The sequence below is a fragment of the Schistocerca gregaria genome, chromosome 2, assembly GCF_023897955.1.
Source record: "Schistocerca gregaria isolate iqSchGreg1 chromosome 2, iqSchGreg1.2, whole genome shotgun sequence".
Lineage (NCBI taxonomy): Eukaryota > Metazoa > Arthropoda > Insecta > Orthoptera > Acrididae > Schistocerca > Schistocerca gregaria.
The window spans coordinates 257,615,804-257,638,345 of NC_064921.1; the positions used below are offsets into that span (position 1 = coordinate 257,615,804).

The 22,542-nt window shown below is 45.1% G+C and overlaps 1 protein-coding gene across 3 annotated transcripts in view; it reads left to right on the top strand.

Annotated features, from left to right (window-relative positions):
- The window catches only part of LOC126336813 (long-chain-fatty-acid--CoA ligase 4), a 249,793-nt gene that overhangs the window by 51,123 nt on the left and 176,128 nt on the right, over positions 1 to 22,542 (top strand). The window contains exon 1 of one of the 3 annotated variants that reach the window (XM_050000865.1): positions 6,730 to 7,022. The exons of the other annotated variants lie outside the window; for them this stretch is intronic. The gene's annotated coding sequence lies outside the window, so the exon portion shown is untranslated. Of the gene's footprint in view, positions 1 to 6,729; positions 7,023 to 22,542 lie in introns of those variants that run through there. 3 annotated transcript variants of the gene reach the window in all.

The following is a 22,542-nucleotide window of genomic DNA, read 5'->3' on the forward strand; positions in this document are numbered from 1 at the left end:
CTCAGGTGGTAGAGCACTTGACCGTGAAAGGCAATGGTGGCGAGATCGAGTCTCGGTCCGGCTCACAGTTTTAATCTGCCAGGAAGTTTCATATCAGCGCACATTCCGATGCAGAGTGAAAATTTCATTCTGAAACTAAAAGAGATACTAAAAATCAAATTTTTGTTGGCCATGGAAGCCGTTAGATAAAAAATCTTCAGATGCGATCAGTCGACCGTCTTAGTCGTTTAGTAATAGACGAGGGTGTTGAATAAGTAATGCAACACTTTTTTATTTATTTTTTTTATTTGCTGAAAGCGGGTTGCTTTTGTTCAGGATTCCATTACACCATATTATTTCCCCCTGTCCTGGCTACAAAGTCCTGTTTTTCGATATAATCTCCGTTCAATGCGTAGCGACGGCCTTACGCCACCTTACTGGGACCGCCTGTATGCCCGAATGTTACATCTTTAGTGGTCGACGGCGGAGCCAACGTCGTGCTGCATCAATAACGTCCTCATCATCATCGGTGTATGCACGTTCCAGCAGCATTGCAGAAGTCACAACTATGTGCGGCTGGACGGCACGCTGGAGATCGGACAGTTTTGCGCGACCTTGTAGCAATAGTGAGAGACGTCTTGGACAACGACTCGCCGTGCTTTTGTTCAGTGTCTCCGTAGAAGTTCACCAAGCGCCTATAAATATCTGCGATGACCTGGTTTTCTGCCGAAAGAAACTCGATAACAGCTCTGCCTGGAACGCACCTCCGCCACAGATGCCACTTTGAATGCTACGTATATCTCCAACACATATCGGAACGTCATGAAACTGTAGGGGCTAGCCAAAAAAACATGTGTTGCATTACTTATTGAATGTCCCTCGTAGCTAGGAATCCTTGTTTTGATGCTGACGAAAAGCATTGCTGTCAGTATTGTTTTGTTTCAGTATAGCATGTTTTAGTTCTGGAGCTATGACTGATATAGTAGTGGCATGTGCATAGGTGCACGATCATCTGAAGACAGAGCAGACAGTAACAGAGATAATGATTGGGTTTGGAAATTGCCTTGGCATGACGCCACATGATAGAAAACCTGTGTTTTTGTTCGAGACAGTGTCAAAAGGCAGGTCGCGTGTTGGTGTTAAGAAAACGCAGGAGGGTACGTGTGCCGCCGTCGCTCAATCTCCAGTGATATCCATTTACAAATGATCAACACTACACTTAACAATGCATGATAACATTTAAAAAAGGTTTGAAAATGGAGCGTTAAAAAAGATTTGAAAATGAAAGGATTTAGATCGATATTTCGACATGAATTATACAAGGAGCAGTCAAAGAAAAAGATAGTAAAGTGTTTGTTATTTCAAAAGTCGTCGCCGTAAATGTTAGTACATTTATCCCATTGCCTTGCCCATTCATTACGGCAATCCCCGTTCTGTATTTGCAGAGGAACAACACTCCAACTGTCTATGATGACGAGTTAGAAGTTCACGGTAACATTGTACCATCATATGACACAGTGATTAAGTGGCGCAAATGCTTGCAACTATGACTGGGCAAGTCTGAATGACGAAGAACGAAATGGCCGACCATCTCTCCATGAAGAACCGGAACTCACATTCAAGGCGATAGTCAACAAAGTGAAAACCAGTCGCAGATAAACTTTTAACATCCTGTACGATATTTTGAACATAAAAAAGGTCGCTGCTCATTGGATACCGGAACTTCTCACACACATTCAAGAAACCTACCGAGTCGAGGCAGAAGCGGGAAAGTTGCGTCATGGGATCTGCCCAAGGGTGTGCTTTAGCTACAAGATAACGCCCCAACCCATTCTGCGCAGGACAGTCAAACATGGTGCTTCTTTAAGTAATCACATTTTACACCCCCGCCTCCTTACCTCTGCTATTGCAATAAAGATCCAATGACTCCTTCCTCCTTCCTCTTTCCTCGAATGGAGAAACAATTGCATAAGAGGTATTTTGTAGACTACTATGAGGTTATTTTCGAGGTGGAAGGTTTCCTAAGCAGCCAAAGTCGCAAGCTTCATGACCCTGGTCTCCTCAGATGGTCCATAGTTAGGAATAAGTGTGTCGCAGGTGAAGATGTAGGGGAGGACTAACAGCATCATCGGCTTTCATGGATGCGGCTGACAAACCCCTCTTAGCTCTTAAGCGTTGTCGCGGGTCCAGTGAACCCACGTTCAGTCTCTGAGTGCGGAAAAAAAAAGAAACTTGTAACGGACGTGCTTCGCTCGCTACCCTTAAAGCTCGTCATCTTCTTAACTGCATGCTTCGTAAGCACAGATGAGTAAGCGTGCTAGCCCAAGCGTAATTGAGTGCTGGGAGATAAATTTGTACAAAGATCATGACTGGACGAGCAGCTTGATGCTCAATCGGATTTCGATTACGCATTTTTGTGCAAGCGTGTACATGCTTGAGCGTGTTTGCCAAGAACAGGAAGAACTGTGTAAGCTGTTATCGGTGATTTGATTTGATTTTTATTTGGCCCTGTAACATCACATTCTGTGCAAAGATATGTGGAACAAGTCAAGAACACAGTATTGTATGAAGATAGAAGAAAAAACATACTACAGTGAGGTAGTTTACGAAGCCTGATGCTTACACAAGCATGCTAGAGCTGTGTGAAGGCGCGAGGAATTGTGCTTGTCAAACATCCAGTTAGTGTGACGTCATCTTTAGTGGCAGCGTGCGAACCATGACACAGCACAGTCTTCGGGTTACTGTCGGACGATACCTAGATTAGATTATCGGTGTATGCAAGTGTCCACGGAACACACGGCTATTGACATGCGATTTATTTATTTTTGTAATTTCTTCATTTTTTATTGTATTATTTCAGATATTTGTAACGGCAAACCTAAATAGTTTTTCTGGAAGCCGAAGTGGCATATTAGAACAATGATTGAACGATGAATTATGCAGTTGTGAAGAAGAAATTCGCAAAAACTCAACGCGTGTGTACAATCATCTTCCGACTACAAATTTAGAAAATGAGTTTTCAGACAATGACGAAGAGCTTGTGATACCGAGTAATTATGATTTAAACTCCGAACTGTCTTACAAAAAAAGAGATTCGTCAAGTTGAAGTCAGTGAAATATTTTAACGGAAGAAACAGATTCTCAGGGGGTAAAAGACCACCTGCAAGAAACATCTGTGTCGGAAATCATGATATCAGAGTTCCTTCCGCCACATTTTCAATCAAGACGTATCGAACAGTGTGATTTTAATGAAGCATTCGCGATCATGGATGTGATTATCAACAGCAAAATACTATTCCGGACGAACAAAAAACTAGCAGAGTGCAGTTATAGGAACAAATCTACGGATCGCACAGAAGTGAAAGAATGCACTCAGAAGGCGACTTTCCTAGGTCTGTTGCTCTTATGTATGTCTTCAGTGCGATTTCATATACTTCTATTATGCCATCGCATCGAGAATCCGTAAGGTAGTGAAGATGGGAAAAAAAGATCCAAGTTGCGATTCGACAGAAGTTACAGACACCCTCGATCATTCTCACCCAAATTCCTCAGTCGGTGCTAGTATACCTATTGATAAGATTTTTCTTCCATTTGGGGGACGCCAGCAAGGTTTGAAAATGCAGTGTCTTGCAGATTAAAAACCGCATTAGTACTCAGTAGTATTTGTATAGTCGAAAAATCGACGGCCAGAAGAAGAAAAAATATATAATGCCAGTGCTTACATGTCTGCGATTATATATGCCTATTTCAACTCCAATAGTTGCACGTTGACGACGGAACTTGTCTGTTTTATGAAATCTAAAGGTCTAAACGTTGTCGGGACCACGAACAAAAACAAAAAGGAAATTCCAGAGTTCTTGATACACAGGGAGACACCAATTGGATCATCACTGTTGTTTTTACAAAATTGTGAGTTATGCATCGAAGAACAAGTCAGCTATTGTTCTGTCTTCCATGGATCACGACAACGCTGTAGCTGAGTTGACTAAGGAACTGAAATCATTCGTCATTATAACAGCACAAAACGCGACGTTGATTCTGTCGACCAGATGTCTTCAGTATATCCAAGCAGTTGCGGAAGACCTTTGGCCGATGACTGTTTTATATGGGTTGTATTAGACATACACTATGTGATCAAAACTATCCAGACACCCCCACAAACATACGCTTTTCATATTAGGTTCCACCTACTGCCAGGTACTCCATATTAGCGCTCTCATTAGTCATTAGACATCGTGAGAGAACAGAATGGGGCGCTCCGCGGTACTCACGGACTTCGAACGCGGTCAGGTGACTGGGTGTCACTTGTGTCACACGTCTTTAAGCAAGATTTCGACACTCCTAAACATCCCTAAGTCCACTGTTTCTGGTGTGATAGTGAAGTGGAAACGTGAAGGGACACACGTACAGCGCAAAAGCGTACAGGACGACATCGGCTGTTGACTAACAGAGACCGCCGACAGTTGAAGAGGCAGACATCTATCCAGACTATCACACAGGAATTCCAATCTGCATTAGGATCCACGGCAAGTACTATGACAGCTAGGCGGGAGGTGAGAAAACTTGGATTTCATGGCCGAGCGGCTGCTCATAAGCCACACATCACGCCGATAAATGCCAAATGACGCCTCGCTTGGTGTAACGAGCGTAAACATTAGACGATAGAAACGTGGGAAAACGTCGTGTGGAGTGATGAATCACGGTACACAATATGGCGATCCGACGTCAGGGTATGGGTAAGGCGAATGACCGGTGAACTTCATCTGCCAGAATGTGTAGTGCCAACAGTGGTGTTATGGTATGGTCGTGTTTCTCATGGAGGGGCTTGCACCCCTTGTTGTTTTGCGTGGCACTATCACAGCATTGATGTTTTAAGCACCTTCTTGCTTCAAACTGTTTAAGACCTATTCGGGGATGGCGATTGCATCTTTCTACACCATCGAGCATCCGTTCATAATGCACAGCCTGTGGCGGAGTTGTTACACGACAATAACATCCCTGTAATGGACTTGCCTGCACAGTCCTGACCTGAATCCTATAGAACAACTCTGAGATATTTTGGAACGCCGGCTTCGTGCCAGACCTCACCGGCCGACATCCATACCTCTCGTCAGTGCAGCACTCCGTGAAGAATGGGCTGCCATTTCCCAATAAACCTTCCAGCACCTGATTGAACGTATGGCTGCGAGAGGGGAAGCTGTCATCAAGGCTAAGGGTGGGCCTACACCATATTGAATTCCAGCATTACCGATGGAGGGCGCCACCGCACTTGTAAGTCGTTTTCAGCCAGGTGTTCGGATACTTTTGATCACATAGTATAAGCGCACTGAATTCTGGTGTCATCAAACAGTCATGAAAGGATGGAAAGTTGACAGGGCTTGCAAAGCTTTTGTGTGAATTATATATAAAAGAGCACCATAAAATGATCGAAACATGCGTAAAGTAGAGAGAAATAAGAGAAACAGATACTCATCCTGCCCACGAAATAAAACTCGTGCGCTAAGTTCAAGCTGTCTGTTGTTCTAAACCTCTGTACAATTCGTGCATGTAAGTTGGCTTACATTGAGCATCGTCAAGTTTTTTATAGATGGGGATTTCGACTTTCTTACGCTTTTAAGAACAACATTTTAAGATGTTTAAGAAAAAAGTTTAGTTTCATGGCTTTATATTTAAATAATGACTAAATATTTGCGACAAACATACATTGCACCCCGGAAGGAATAGGTGACAACTCAAAAATGCAATACCTGAAAAAACTCGACTTAAAGAACTAATTCTATAATACACTGAAACAGTATGCGCTTCCGTTAGTTTTGAAGTATGTAAGTATTGGCCGGCCGGCCGCGGTGGTCTCGCGGTTCTAGGCGCGCAGTCCGGAACCGTGCGACTGCTACGCTCTCAGGTTCGAATCCTGCCTCGGGCATGGATGTGTGTGATGTCCTTAGGTTAGTTGGGTTTAGGTGGTTCTAAGTTCTAGGGGACTGATGACCACAGCAGTTGAGTCCCATACTGCTCAGAGCCATTTTTGTAAATACTGTCGGCAGTAAATATCATTATATCTTTTCGTGCATGTTGGAGGACTTTAGACGTATTCTTCAAACAAACTAAGAACTTCCGTTTTTCTACTTGTGTCACTTTTCCTGTCGGAGTGCGATATAGGTATTGCAGTTCGTTTTTTATCATTATTTAGGTAGTACTTTCTACATATAATTTTTCGATGACATATTTCTAGTGTAGACTAATTTGTGGAAGTGTAAATTAGAATTAAAAATGAAAGTTCCTTGCTTTGATTTTGATAAATACTTCTTTTATATTTAAATTCAAGGTTCAATAAAAATTTTAAAAATTAAACATTTTTATTTTAATTAGCTATTTGAAATAGCTTTGTCCAGCGGACCTACGGCTATACAGAATGTTTATTACTGTTCACAACAACAGTTAAAGATTAGGCAGACGCTGCAGCTGTAGTGGCTCATAATAGCCGTGGAGGCGGAACGACACATTAGTGAATGAGTCATTTCCAGCTCGTCTCAGCTGGTGCACACGGTTGTTGCCCTATAAGCAGGTGGCCATTATAGAATGTGACTCGACAGGGTAGATCGTTCGTTTCGGCTCGCAAACAGCGCTGAGCAGAGCCTCTAGTCCTGAGCGCACGAGCCTGGAGTGCTTGTTCGGAGAACTGTGGACGCGAGCAACTGGTGGGGCGGAAAGGCAGACAAAGCGTGAAGGGGGGAACCAGCCGGTGCACTTTGTGCTCAGTGCAGACCAGGGAGGCGGTGGGCGACTGCAATCGGAGCGCCGCGGCGTGCTGGCCGGGGGAGCGGTGGGCACCGCTTTGTGGCGGGCAGTTGAACTGGCGACCGGCGCTGGACTTTGCCCTCGCCCGTCCGCCCTGCTCTCCCCCCCCCCCCTCCCCCCTCCTCCTTTAAGTGACGATATCCGAGGCTTGCAGCGTTAAAACGCGGCCGGCTCGCGGCCTTCCTATGCTCTCTGACAGTAGCGCCGCGGAAACTGCGCGCTTCGCACTTCGGACCTTACATTCCGTAAGTACTTCCTCTGACTAAGCGCACTTAACAGCGATCTAGCGGTCACGGAGGTGTCTGTAGCCCCCTAATGTTCCACAAGAGTACCATACCTTCGGGAAGACATTAACTAAAATCGAAGCTCAGTTAGAAAACGATTTCTTCCAATGTATTTTTTATGTTCTATCGTAACAATAGTGAAAACACGCACGGGAGAAAGAATACGGTAATACACTAGGGTCTAGCTAATCCGGCCATTCCTGCACATATGGGTGCCGGATCAGCGGAAGTGCCTGGTTATTGAGACTGTCGTAAATTTAGTGCAAACACGTGTGAATTATATTGTATTAAATCCACAGGTACATTCATTTTCATACAAAATTTAACCATTTAGTGTGTACATGTACAGAGGTATCACTCACTACTGTACATGCCCCACATTTTAAGTTGCCGCAATGACGCGACGGCTGTATGCTTTATCACACAATCGCTGTACGAGCATTGCATCGCTAGTGTGTGTTTCTGATTGTTGTATAATGCACTGCGGGAAGACGCCGGCAGCTTCAGCACAAGCAGTAAGGAATATCTTCATGATCTCTCCTCCTGTGACCTCTTCTTCATCACTTTCATCACAACTTTTCCTGTTCACTATTGATCATGTCTCCGTCTGTTAAAGTTTCCTCAGAAATAGTTGCTCGTTAAAGACTGTACTGAGCATCAATGGCTTTCCGCGAGGAATGTCCGATCATATTGTTTCGAGTTTCTGCTTGATGTGTAGCATAACATGTTTACTTTCAAAAGCCATGACACTGAACCGTAAACAAAGCCACAATTTCAAACATATTGTTTAACATCGATAACTGACAGCACTGTTGCATACGAGAATTCATTATTGTACGCGTAAAGAAAGCCACAATTTCAAACATATATAGCGTTGTTTAACATAGTAATTAACTGACAACATTGTTGCATACGAGAATTCATTATTGTATGCGTAATTTCTGCTTCAGTGACTGGAGGCTGGATGTGGGCCAGATAACTGAGAGGCCGGACTACTGACGGCCGGATCAGTGAGAGTTTACTAGAGAAGTAAAAACTTTCAGCAAGCACAGTGCACAAACGAGTCGCTGTAGAAATATTTGCGAGTGTGTCGTTACGAGGTGCATCTGACTGCAGTATCAGTGTCATCCTAGGACGACACATGTATTTGAAATATCAATGTTTCAATGAAACTCCATCAAATTGGACTCAAATACCATGTATGGGAATGTTGTACGTGGGTAATGGATCACCGGCACATATTGCTGCTGATTTAAGACAACTAACGCGACAATATTAGTCCAAGATCTATAGGAGGGAACAGGGCCTGTACCTTGACGTACGAGATCACGTGTCATAAATGCTCTGGACTTTACTGGCTAGGGGTCGTCTCAGAAGTGAAAGTGTTCAGTACTGTCTCTGATACGCTTGAAAAACTAGAGCAGCGAACTGTACTGTCTTTTAAGATTTTACCAGTTGGGTGTTTGAAAGAATTCGTAGCTCACTGCAGAGACGGGTGCAGTATTACATCCAAAGGCGAGAACGATGCGTGCAATACCTCTAACAGGTACGAGTGTAACAAACACCTAACGTGCTGAAGTACGGTAGTATTGTACTTCTTGTTAAGGTAGGCCATGAGTGATGAGAAATTAATCTAAAACTTTATATTTCAAACAAATTTGTACAAACTAGTGCAATGTTCCGTACACACATTTTCAATTATCTCCGAAACTGCTTAGTGTCTTATATTTCCACCCGTGTCAGTATTCAGTTTTAAAATCCTGGTACCTCTATAATATTTCAGGTATGACGTCGAATACTGCGTACCTCCCATCCATCCTCTGATTTAGTCAGCTAGAAGGCGTATAGGATCACAGAAACTCATTCTTACGTGTCCGTAATGAGTGTCCCCAGCATAGCTAAGCAGCCTGTATTGTTTGATCGCCACATTTAAGACTTGGGTTCGATCCCTACCAGTGCCATGTATTCTTCCTTGGTGAGAGCGTGTCAGCAGAGTCCACTTAACCTCAACGAAATCTGAGGAGTTTCTTTAAAGTGAGGTAACGGCTCCAGTTTTTAAACCCGGCCGAGAGAGCGATAGATAATTACACTCCCATTCATTGAAATCTTTTGCAGAAGATAGTGCAGTGGCGCCCCAGAAAGAGTTAAAGATATTGGAAGTGCGACATTTTGTTACGAAGGCCTTGCACCTGGCAATCAAATACTCGATGTGACTGATATAATAGTCATGTTATCGATGCACGGAGCTATATGACGTTAGCTTCTTTAGAGCCAAAATTAAAAAGCCGGTCGAATTTCAGGAGTTGTTTAGGCAGATAGTCATCACAAATAAGTAACAGTGCTCCATTGATAACAGAGCCTTACAAATAGGAGTCGGAGGTGAGGCTTTTAGCAGCTTTGTAATCCATGGAATGATCGGTAGTAATGCATCCAACAAAGTATTTATTATGTTGTAAAAGACTTTTTTTGCGTTTTGCCATTAATGAGTGGCTGTGTATGCCAGTGTTAGTTTTCAGGTGAATGAGGAGATAGCTGCTAGGTATGCGTACTTATAAGTCGTACACATTATTCAGTGTACCCGAGGAAAAAGTTCCCATTCCGTCGTGAAGTAACCTCAAGCAATGCTTGTAGAGCTGAAGCATTACTAGGTCTATTTGATTTCTGGCACCATCGCAGAAATTTGAAATTTTCTCCCATGATTTCTCACCCTTATTTGCCGTAACAAGATTTGAATTCTCCCTTCCATATCAAATAGGAGTTAAAAATGGTTAGTTTTTGTAATTTTGTAATATTTTATTTCGTCCTTTATAAGACAACTTCGACCACTCATTGTGCCTCGCGATAGAGGGATTTTCCTCGTCTTGTGAGTTAGCGCAGTGGCTAAGACATTGTACTCGTACTGTGGGGGGCGCGATTCATATTGACCTGCTACATTTCTGTTAATGTATTGTTATAAAAATGTTATGTCAATAAACAAATCACAAAAAAATCTGTGACTCGCGTATTTGCTCCAAGGTCATTTTAGGTAGATGCGGCGATGGTTAACTCAACAAGGTCACGGCCGATTCCCTTTGCTATCCTTGCCCTACTGAGCCAGTGCTCACATCTCTCACGGCCTAGGCGTCACAATACGTTAGACTATTTCTTCCTTGCTGATTTATTTTGTGTTGTGTGTACTTTACTATCAGCTTACCTTGATTAATTCTTCTTTCGTAAGTCCCTCCATAGCGCTACTCTGTTCTATGTTACTGCTTCATCCGTTATTTGCACAGGCGTGCTTTTAGAAAATAATGTGACATCCCCTCTCTTAGAGCTTTAAAATTACCATACTACTTTTTTTCGCTGATAGTTTGAAAATATTGTTTGAGAAAACAGCATTTCTTATAAGATACCTCTGCTTGATTAGTATTGAAGTCGATAACTGTTTGCAAGTTTTGACAACTGGGCGCCCATAGCATTAATTTCACCATGTTAAATTAAGATTTTGTTGAATTTTTTTCACAACGTGTAACGCTGCAATCATGATAATATTACCGATTCTCGTGATCACCGATTCTCTTTGTAGAATCGCAAATGTTAACATACGTATATTCACGAAGGTATTTAAAAACTTAACAATCCAGGCCCTGCGTCTGGCCTAAATGCCACAGCGACTGTGTGGGAAAACACCCAGTCAACCCTGTGAAGTAGCTCACTTCTAAAACGATAACTCGTATCCAGAAGAATCGTCGTTAGATAGCAGGAGCAGTGAAAATGTTTCTCGAGCTTTTTATACTGCATTTACATACGAACGGACAGGAACTGGTCTCAGCGTACTCTCCGTCCGTCCGCAATGACCTTGTTGTCAATGACGCTATATTACCATATTCTAACGATGCACAGGAAATAAGTTAAAGGTAGTCTGTACTAGCTCAACTCAAGTCTCAATCCTGCCATCCTCATTTGGCGTTCTGTCGTTTCACTGAATATGAAGGAATAGTGGCGTTGTCCTAACGAGAAGCCGGCCGCGGTGGTCTCGCGGTTCTAGGCGCGCAGTCCGGAACCGTGAGACTGCTGCGGTCGCAGGTTCGAATCCTGCCTCGGGCATGGATGTGTGTGATGTCCTTAGGTTAGTTAGGTTTAAGTAGTTCTAAGTTCTAGGGGACTGATGACCACAGCAGTTGAGTCTCATAGTGCTCAGAGCCATTTGAACCATCCTAACGAGAATGCTGGGCAGACAGACAACTTCACAGGACACACTTACATCCATTCTGCCTGGAGATTGTTTATGTGTGTCCACGTTTACTCAAAAAACGTCCATGGTTAAAATATTCAAAATAGGCTTCTGTCCTATTGCTCACATAAAGTTGTTAATATTACCCGGAAGACAGAACCGGTAATTTTGCCTCATTTTTTTTATTTATTTGGTCGAAGAAGAACGTATTATTCTTCCCCTACTGTCGTTATTAACTGCCGTTAAAGCCAGACTTTGTGGCCGAGCGGTTCTAGGCGCTTCAGTCCGGAACCGTGCTGCTGCTACGGTCGCAGGTTCGAATCCTGCCCCGGGAATGGATGTGTGTGATGTCCTTAGGTTAGTTAGGTTTAAGTAGTTCTAAGTCTAGGGGTACTGATGACCTCAGATGTGAAGTCCCATAGTGCTGAGAGCCATTTGAACTGCCGTTAATGATCTCATGGAAGAGACTAAAACTAAAGTCAGTTCTTTCGAGAAACAAATAACGAAACATGCTGATCAATTTTATGTCTGAGGAAAGATTTGTTGTTACCAGACACTGTTAAGGTTTTTATTTTATTTTCAGTTACCGGTGTTAAGTGTGTCCACAACTATAACCGGGAGGTGCCCGTTTCGATTTAAGCAATATAAAACAAAAAGGATCCTGGGGATTTCTCTGAGTACTCACGTCTTATTCTTTGTTAAGTGTAGCTACAGAAATCATAGCAGAACTCGCTGCAAATAATTTGTTCTCCTTGTAACTGTGAGTGTTTATGACCTAACAACATTTCATCCTGAAGAGGAACTAGAAGTTGCAGTCAATTGCAATCTTATCTACCTGCGCAAAATTCATTGATAGATCGTCTTCCATTTTTGTGTAAATTATCTAGATCTCGTCCAATAAAGCAACTTATCTACCTCACTCTAGAACAGTCATTTCAACTAAAGATTTAGCTTCAACAGTCTGCGACAAACAACTAAGGTTTTCGAATTACACATATAAGAAAAAATGAATAAGATGCGAATACAGAAAGCAAACATATGTGCTTTTATTACATGTATGTAGTAAATCTGAATGTGCACCTTCCGTAGATGACAAAGAAAACACTCAACACCGTTAAAGGGCAATAAAATAAATTGAATACCTAAATAGTGACTGGTTTCTGGAATTCTTACTTCGGTAATGAGCATATAGTTACAGTCCATTAAACATAAAGACTATGTCCTATGTTTTTGGAAAGTCATGGGTTATTGGAAATCCATCAGGTTGATATCTTTTCGAAAAGCGCCACCTCCGTTTATTGTCGCTGTCGTATTCTAGAACGTCCATTTTTTCCCAGGCGCATACTATTTTTATGGAGCATGAAATTCCACTATCTGATGCCGGAAGCTCTGTTAATTACGTAGTTAACGTTCCCATAATTCAAACATTTTCGGTCAATTTATATAGAAGAAAAAAGGCTGTTCCGAAGACTTCAGACAAAACCTGTATATTGTTGTGCGTCTACAGTCTCACAATGGGTTTGCACAGTTCGTAAGAGGTGCTTACTGTTCTGCGCGGAATCCAAACCGCTTACACATATCGGATATTTTTTGTGGCGACGACGACCCCCAGACGGCTAACGTGTGCGAAATCAGAGAACTGGCTGAGCTCCGAAAAACAGAACCTCCAGCAGCGATGATAAGCTTAAAAAACAGTAAGATAACTTAAATTACTGGTAGCTACCACATGAAAATTCAGCGATCTCGTAACCAATTTTATGAAGTTACAAAATATACCAGACGTCATTCAGCGAAATAGTGAATTTCGCTAGTGTATTGGCTGTACATTTTGACATTGTTAAACGTAACAGTGGTGACTTACGTTTTTGTCCCCCAGACTTATAATCTATGTGTGCAAATACACGGATAAGTAACCGAAATAGAGATAGCTGCCATGTCGTTGCCACTTACTGTGCTTCCGTCTACAGACAGTGACAAACATCCGGATATGAGAAATTCAGGTCAGAGCTGCGGCGGGAAACCGATCGTGACGAACCAGAATCACCGTCATAGACCTTTGCTTGCTCATTCCTGTCCACAAGTTGGGCTGTTACTGAGAACGAAGAGACTTTGTGTGCCACGTGAGAGTGGAAACGTATTTTATGATCAGGCAGTCTGCTGTTGTGAGACAGTGGAGGGTGTTCAGGTGTTAAAGGTAATAAAAATCCTGTACTGACTGGAGCTCGAGCCCATGACCTTTGGTCCATATTCTCGTGCTTTACCATCGAACCGCACTTAGGGGTGCAATCTGGAGGAGACTTGAGGTGTAACCGAATGTTTTAATAGTGCGGAAATGGGACCTGTGATTGAGATGACACGTATCTTCAATCAGAAAGCTTAATTCTAGAAACAGAACTACAAGATACCAGAATCATTTCAAAAGTCCTGTACTCTGCGCATGCGCGACCGTTGGGGTGACGTGATCAAGTTGAAATTCATGTCAGTAGTGTGAGAGACTTTAAGCATGATTATCTTGTATGTGTTCGCGTGGCAGTGTCGTGAGTAATTCAGTTTTAAAATGGAAGCTGAAACCGAGTCAAGTCGGGTTACACGCAGTGTCTAGCTTTCCTACACCAAAATCAAAGCCCTGCATGGAAATAACCCAACGTAAATTTAAGACGCTTTGGGAGAGGTGTGTGGGAATAGTGTTGTGGATCGTAGCACAGTATCACGATGGTCTGTTTGTTTCCGCGAAGGTCGGATAAGCACCAAGAACAACCCAAGAAGTGTAAGGCCATCTACTGCAACAGACTAAGAGGATCGACGAAAAACTTGTGAGGAAATTGCATTTGAGGCCAGAATGTCTGTCACGTCAGGTTACAGAATCATAACTGAAAATTTAAAGATGGGAGAAGTTGCTGACAGATGGGTTCCGCATGATTCTGAGTGAAAAGCAGAAAGCAAGTTGTCAAAGAATCGCAGAATTGTTTCAACGTTGTCGAACAGAAGGGGAACAGTTTCTGAAATTGATTATCGCACTTGATTAAACTTGGATACGAGATTTTGGGCCTGGATGAAGTCTCATCCGTCGCAGTGGAAAAGCTCGATCTCACCACTTCCGAAAAGATTCCGTCAACAGTCATTTCAAAACTATGAAACTGAAGATGGGGTATAAACTACAAATAGAGTGCACCAGGAGACGTCTGTAACAGGCGCTTACTACAAGCTGTTTCTGCTTAATGTTTTGCGCCCGAAGATTCGTCAGAGAAAGCCTGACATGCATGCAGCTGTTGTCCTCCTTATGCACGAGAATGCAGGAGGCATATTACCCTACCAGTCCGAGAAACGCTCGACAAATGCGGATGGGAAATATTTCCCCACTCGCCATACAGTACTAGTCTGGACCCATCAGACTTTAATTTGTTTCCCAAATTGAAGGAACAACTCTGTGGAAAACGTTTTGACACAATTGATGAATCTACCAGTGAGGTGACCCGATTAATGAGACAGGTCAACAACGAAGATGCTCTATCCGGAATACAGAAGCTGTTAAAACCTTGGCCGGCCGGTGTGGGCGTGCGGTTTTAGGCGCTTCAGTTCGGAACCGCGCGACTGCTACGGTCGCAGGTTCGAAAGTTGCCTCGGGCATGGATGTGTGTGATGTCGTTAGGTTAGTTAGGTTTAAGTAGTTCTAAGTTCTAGGGGACTGATGACCTCAGATGTTAAGTCCCATAGTGCTCAGAGCCATTTGAACCATTTCTGTAGCTGTAGAGTTTTCCTGTCGATCGTCCAAAAATGGATGTATAGGGTGTCCCTCGTAAGAGTCGTCAGGTGCATTTTCTCGGTGTGATGGCGGATATTTTCAGTTTAGTTTCAGCACTGTGTAGTCGGAGTCAGAACAGCTCGCCAAATCTATCATGTGAAGCTCACAGTCGACAGGAAGTGTCGGTTTTTTCTGTCTGCTACCGCCTGTGCGGCTGGTCCCGGCGGAGGTTCGAGTCCTCCCTCGGGCATGGGTGTGTGTGTTTGTCCTTAGGATAATTTAGGCTAAGTAGTGTGTAAGCTTAGGGACTGATTACCTTAGCAGTTAAGTCCCATAAGATTTCACAGACATTTGAACATTTTTTTCTGCTACCGCCATGCTGCCAGTCGCTGCTGGAGCACTGGTTATTCTTCGTGTCTCACTGCACGTGTTAATACATATCGATAAAAAGTTTTACTCGTCAGTCTGTGACTCTGATCAGGTTCGATTAATAGCAGACACATAGGACATCCAATGAAGAGCGGCGCCCTTTTCTTCACTGGTTCGCTTACAAAACCACAAGAGCATGACGGAAATATTCAGACGCTACAAGAGATTTATTGTTAGAATTCCCAGAGCGTACTTCCCGACAAGGCATTATATTACTTAGTCTCATAGTCTTCTTGCGAAATGGTGACGACGGGAAAATCGGAGAGTTGCAGCTCATTCAGAAGCTTCCTGGTTGCCTTCTCCCTGCACACTACTCGCAAATGTGACATGGAAGGGGAAAAGGATAGCGGCACTGGAGTCTCCACTACCAACACCCTAAGATGGCTCACGGAGTTTCGATGTCGACTGTGCTGCACAAATCGCCAACTGGCAGCGATGTTCACGAAAGGTGAATGACTTGCAACGTTTGCTGTGGCGAATGGTTGCACATCGATGTTTCTTACGCCCGTAACGTTACTCTGCCCATTGCAACAGCGATTGACAGCTGTTACTGACGATCGTCGAGGGCCGGTCACGATGGCCGAGCGGTTCTAGGCGCTTCAGTTCGGAACCGCGCGACTGCTATGGTCGCAGGTTCGAATGCTGCCTCGGTCATGGATGTGTGTGATGTCGTTAGGTTAGTTAGGTTTAAGTAGTTTTAAGTTCTAGGGGACTTATGACCTCAGCTGTTGAGTCCCATAGTACTCAGAGCCATTTGAGCCACTTTTTGATAGGCGAGGTATCTACACAGGGCAAAAGAATTAAATTATCAATTTTTTGAAACCAATTTACTGCCATTGCGACGCAGAAATGTGAAATTTGGCTCACGGGTGCCCTCAGCGTTCCTCTATAATGATGCAAATGCATAACACCGTACGACGTCAACCTCGGGCTCAGCGACGCTTCAGACAGCAAGGTGGCAACACATGTGAGCTCAGAAGTTCATGTGAGATCTTAGGTGGGTAAATTTCACCACAGTTCTGCCCAACGCCATCATGAACGAGTCATACGATGGGACGCCTCACACCCTTCTGTTGACACCTTTGCGATGAACGTCACAACCGCAATTCCAAGCATTGAAAACGCTCTGTTTCCGTATGGGTGGTCCAAGGAAAACATTTCAAACACACTGCCCTCAGAATCGACATGGAAATGTTTCAGGAGGTGGCGCAAATGGGGTCAATGGAGCCACCTCATCCCTTTGGCCGTTCATTTACATAAATTTCGCGATCGAAAACGACATTTTGCAGTGTGGTGAGGAATAGAGCGGCGTTCTTGACAACTTTTGACACTACTGACACTCTCCCACACCCAGACGATTCAACCCTTCTCTGATGACGTCGCGGGGTTCCAACCGGTTTGAACGTGATTTGTCCTCCTTGGGGTTTAGTGCGATCGCAGTTTGTAAAGTGCTCAACGGAGGTGCGCGCGTGGCACGAAGTGCTAGTGGGTCTTAGTGGGACCCTTTGCTGTTTTATTCATGTACGTGTCAGTTTTGCTTTCCTGCCCTCTCCCATGATCATGCCACGGGGGTGCGGAAAACAAGAGTACTGAAAAACCTGAAACGTTCTTTGCTGCTTCGGATTACGTCACATTTCGTTGAATGGTTTTGAAAGGTCCCTAGTTGTTGCACCCTGTATACCAGAGTAAAACTGCGGTCACTCCAAAGAGGTCAGATCACTTTCAAAGGAGTTGTAGCCCCACCATGTCCTTAGATAAGGGATGAATCGTCCGAGTGCGGGGGATGGGGGTGTAAGCAAGGTGAAAGGTTGTCAAGAACGTTGTTATGTTGCATATCGCACGGCACACTTGTTTGCGGAGTCGGAATTTGTGTTACTGCCCCAGCGGTGTGGTTACGTTGACGTCCTTTCAAATGGTTCAAATGGCTCTGAGTGCTATGGGACTTAACTTCTAAGGTAATCAGTCCCCTAGAACTTAGAACTACTTAAACCTAACTAACCTAAGGACATCGCACACATCCATGCCCGAGGCAGGATTCGAACCTGCGACCGTAGCGGTCGCGCGGCTCCAGACGATAGCGCCTAGAACCGCTCGGGCACTCCGGCCGGCTTGACGTCTTTTATGCTACCTCCTGAGGCCTTTTCGTGTTCATTCCGAGCCGGCGGTGTGTCTGAAATATTTTGCTCGGCCAGTTATACAAAAACCGCGTGATTTTAACAATGCGTGTCGAGGATCTGGCCTCCATCGCAGAGGCGTAAAAAGAAGGAAAGAAGGAGTGTGGAGACCTTCCTACCGTGACACGTCAACGGTGACATTGGCCAGGGTTTTGGTGAAATTTGGTGACATCATTAACCCACCTTACACATCACATTAACTTCTGAGCTCTGGCCTTCTTATGCACGTATGGACACCTTGCTGTTCGCAGCGTCGCCAAGACCGAGAGTGACGTATCAGAGCGCCACGCTTTTGCATCATTACAGAGAAAGGTTTTACCCATCAGTGAGCCGAATTTCAACATTCTGCGTAGGCGTGTGTATTACTGAACACCTAACCCGGTTCATTGTACAAGTTGCAGGTTGCCTATCTACCGACTTCCAGGGGCAACAAAACTTTGATTTTCACTGTTTTATGTAATTACTGACCGAATTTTTTAAAAAAATTAAAATGCCGTTAGTTTACTCATTAAGAAGATTAACCTTATGTTAAAGGTTTAACACAGTAAGGCAAATATTACAGTTACAAACAGTGTGTTTCTCTTGTGGCAGCGTAACTCATGGCGCGCAAATTACGCAGGCTATTCATCCAGCATTTGAGAATGAGAGCACCTAGTGATTACCAACAGATTTTAAACATAATTTCAAACCCTTTTGAGACTCTCTCGCCCCTGAAAATCAAATATTTAACTCATTAAGTCATTTTTAAGGAAATCAGACATCAGAAGCAGTTTTGGTCGTGGTCTTGCGGTAGCGTTCTCGCTTCCCGTTCACGGGGTCCGCGGTTCGATTCCCGGCGGGGTCAGGGATTTTTCCTGCTCGTGATGACTGGGTGTTGTTGTGTCGTCTTCATCATCATTCGTCCCCATAACGGTCGGAGGAAGGCAATGGCAAACCACCTCCACTAGGACCTTGCCCAGTACAGCGGTGCGAGTCTTCTGCATCGACCCCTACGCTCCTCGGAGTATGGGACCTCATCATCAAGGAAATCATACATTAGAAGCAGTTTTATATGTGGGAATACGATTTTGTAAAGAGTCGGGGTGTGGTGGTGGTGGGGTTACTGATAAACACCCTTTTAGGAAACGGGGATGATTTTTTTCCGATGTATAATCGTCGTTCGCGCCTGCATATACAAACATAAGCAGTTCAGTTAGAGATAGTTGCCTTGTTGGATACGATGCCTTTCGGCAGTGGAGTACGTAAGCTCAGAAAGTTACACTTCTGTCACTACATTCTACTCGCTATCAGAATAACACTCGCACATTGGATGAAACTGGCAAAGCACGTTTTATAGCGGTCGTAACATCCGTCTTCGAAGGATAGCAAACAACGAAATTTTTTTGTCCGTATGCAATTCAGTGCGAAGAATACCTGGTGAAATTTGTGAGTTCGGGTTGAGTCGCCGTCCACACCGGACGCGCCTCGCCGCGCTCAAACGCACGGCGCTGAACACCGTACAACGGCAGAGGGTGTTCGTAGGTGCACAGAAATGTTCCGTGCGCACGCCTATAACAATGGAATACGAGAAACGCCGTCCAAACAGCGCCGCGCAAGAACGAACCATTTCCTTCGATGTATCGACACAGCGTGGAACTTCTTAGTTGTTGCGCGGAGTAGCACTGTTTGGCTTCCACGCCGCGGAGGTACCACGCTGCGCCGAACCGCTTTCGTTGGTCTTGGGCGTCGCGCCGGTGTGGGCACGGCTTTATACAGGATTCGAGATCTAGTACACAGAGCCGCCACCTCTGGGAAAAGCGTCTAGTCTAACCCGACTGGGCATCGACTCGAACTGAGATAACGGATACGGGTGCGTCATTCTATGCTGTTTCATTAATCGTAGTAGTTAGGTGGTAATTCCCCCTTGGGAGTGTCTCTGCCGCAAAGTTACTAGATGTTTTTAGGGGGTGAGAGACCTGGAGATCATGATGGCCGGGGCAACAGTTGGACATACTCTGCTTTGAAGCAAGCGAGGACAGCACGGGCGACTTGCAGTCTTAGTTTGTCTTGCTGAAAGACCTCGAAAATAGGGCACAGCCAATGGCCTTAATAAGTCAGAAATGTAACGGCTGCTGTGCAAGTTACTGCTACGTGAACCAGGGGACGTAGCGTAATGTACTCAGTGACATACTGTACCATAACACCACTGGGGCCCTTATGACTAACGTAATCTGGTACTTTTCATTGTCCTCGGAGGTTAGAATAATATTCCGTAGTTATTTTGTTCCCTCTCTGAATAAAGTTACTTAAGATACACTCCTGGAAATGGAAAAAAGAACACATTGACACCGGTGTGTCAGACCCGCCATACTTGCTCCGGACACTGCGAGAGGGCTGTACAAGCAATGATCACACGCACGGCACAGCGGACACACCAGGAACCGCGGTGTTGGCCGTCGAATGGCGCTAGCTGCGCAGCATTTGGGCATCGCCGCCGTCAGTGTCAGCCAGTTTGTCGTGGCATACGGAGCTCCATCGCAGTCTTTAACACTGGTAGCATGCCGCGACAGCGTGGACGTGAACCGTATGTGCAGTTGACGGACTTTGAGCGAGGGCGTATAGTGGGCATGCGGGAGACCGGGTGGACGTACCGCCGAATTGCTCAACACGTGGGGCGTGAGGTCTCCACAGTACATCGATGTTGTCGCCAGTGGTCGGCGGAAGGTGCACGTGCCCGTCGACCTGGGACTGGACCGCAGCGACGCACGGATGCACGCCAAGACCGTAGGATCCTACGCAGTGCCGTAGGGGACCGCACCGCCACTTCCCAGCAAATTAGGGACACTGTTGCTCCTGGGGTATCAGCGAGGACCATTCGCAACCGTCTCCATGAAGCTAGGCTACGGTCCCGCACACCGTTAGGCCGTCTTCCGCTCACGCCCCAACATCGTGCAGCCCGCCTCCAGTGGTGTCGCGACAGGCGTGAATGGAGGGACGAATGGAGACGTGTTGTCTTCAGCGATGAGAGTCGCTTCTGCCTTGGTGCCAATGATGGTCGTATGCGTGTTTGGCGCCGTGGAGGTGAGCGCCACAATCAGGACTGCATACGACCGAGACACACAGGGCCAACACCCGGCATCATGGTGTGGGGAGCGATCTCCTACACTGGCCGTACACCTCTGGTGATCGTCGAGGCGACACTGAATAGTGCACGGTACATCCAAACCGTCATTGAACCCATCGTTCTACCATTCCTAGACCGGCAAGGGAACTTGCTGTTCCAACAGGACAATGCACGTCCGCATGTATCCCGTGCCACCCAACGTGCTCTAGAAGGTGTAAGTCAACTACCCTGGCCAGCAAGATCTCCGGATCTGTCCCCCATTGAGCATGTTTGGGACTGGATGAAGCGTCGTCTCACGCGGTCTGTACGTCCAGCACGAACGCTGGTCCAACTGAGGCTCCAGGTGGAAATGGCATGGCAAGCCGTTCCACAGGACCTTTCTCAGACAAATGCTTAAGAAAGCTCATCTCCAGTATTTTTTGACAGCACTAGTTTGTCAAACTTTCAATATATTAAAGAGATCCTCACACATGCAGTAATGTCTGCTGGTAATAGGATTTCACAAGGGTAACATGCCGATCGTCTGAAAGGAAGCGAGTGCCGTATTTATATTTTCTGTATGTGGCAAGAAACAGCGATAAAGAGGAAACAGCTCCGAGAAAGGCTGAAAAAAAGAGTAACTTGTCGCATGTTAATTTAGTGACTGAAATCGGATGGCAGTCTGTTCTTCCTCAGGAGACTAAACCAGGGAAGGCAGTGATGTTAGACGCTGGTTCTGTAGCGAAGTCGACGTTCTCACTCGGAAGGCGTTCCATGGGCTTCAAGTCGTGTCTCTAGAGGCCAGTCCAATTTAACAACGTTATTGTCCACAAACCATTCCCTCTTAGATGCTCCTTTACGACAGAATACATTCTCATCACCGTCTCCGAAATGGTCCTCTGCTGTGCAGTAAACAGTGCTGTAAAATGTGTTAGTAACCTTCTGAATGTAACGTTTTCTTAAGCCCAATAAGGAGACCTCACCCCTAACCACGAAGAAAGCCCTCAGAGCGTAACACCATCTCCTCCGTATTTCACTGTTGACGCTGCACGTAATGGCAGGTCGCATTCTCCGGGCTTTCACTAAACCTAAACCCTTCCATCCGATTGTCACAGGGTATAGCATGATTCATCACTCCAAATCATTCGTTACCAGTGATCCATTGCGCGGTAGCGTCGCTCTTTACACCGCCTCAAGCGCCACTTGGACTACAGAAATGTGTAGCTCATGAGAAGCTGCCTCGACCATTCTGCCCCATTCCTTTTATCTCCCTATGCACAGTCATTGTGCTACCTGGAATATGGGTAGCACTTCGGAACTTACGAGTGATTCCTTCCGCTGAGTCATGCGATTTGCTACAACCAGGCCTACCTTCTGCGATGCTCGACGATCCCTGTCATTTACGTGAGGCGTGGCTGGTTTTGCTTTGGTTTACTTGTGATTGTGTCTCCACATTTCTACTTCACAATCACATCACCAATAGTCTACTTCGACAGCTTTAGAAAGGTTGAACTGTCGGTATTGGATTTGTTGCTCAGGTGACATGGGGAATCACTGAGCTCGGCTGACTGTCCCATTCTATTGTTACTTTTTCTCTACTGACAACGGAATACTTTCCGCTTCCTTTTAAACTGGCGGGTCCGCGTCGTCTAACATCTGGTTATCGCCTAACATCTGGTTATGAATTCCGCGGTAGATATATACACTGAGAAGCCAGAGCATTATGACCACTGGCCACTGTGACGTTGGATGCGGCCTGGTGACGTTGCGGGTACATGACGTGGAAAGAAAAGTATGTAAGCGGAGCAGACACGGACGGGGGATCACCCTAGCGAAGATAT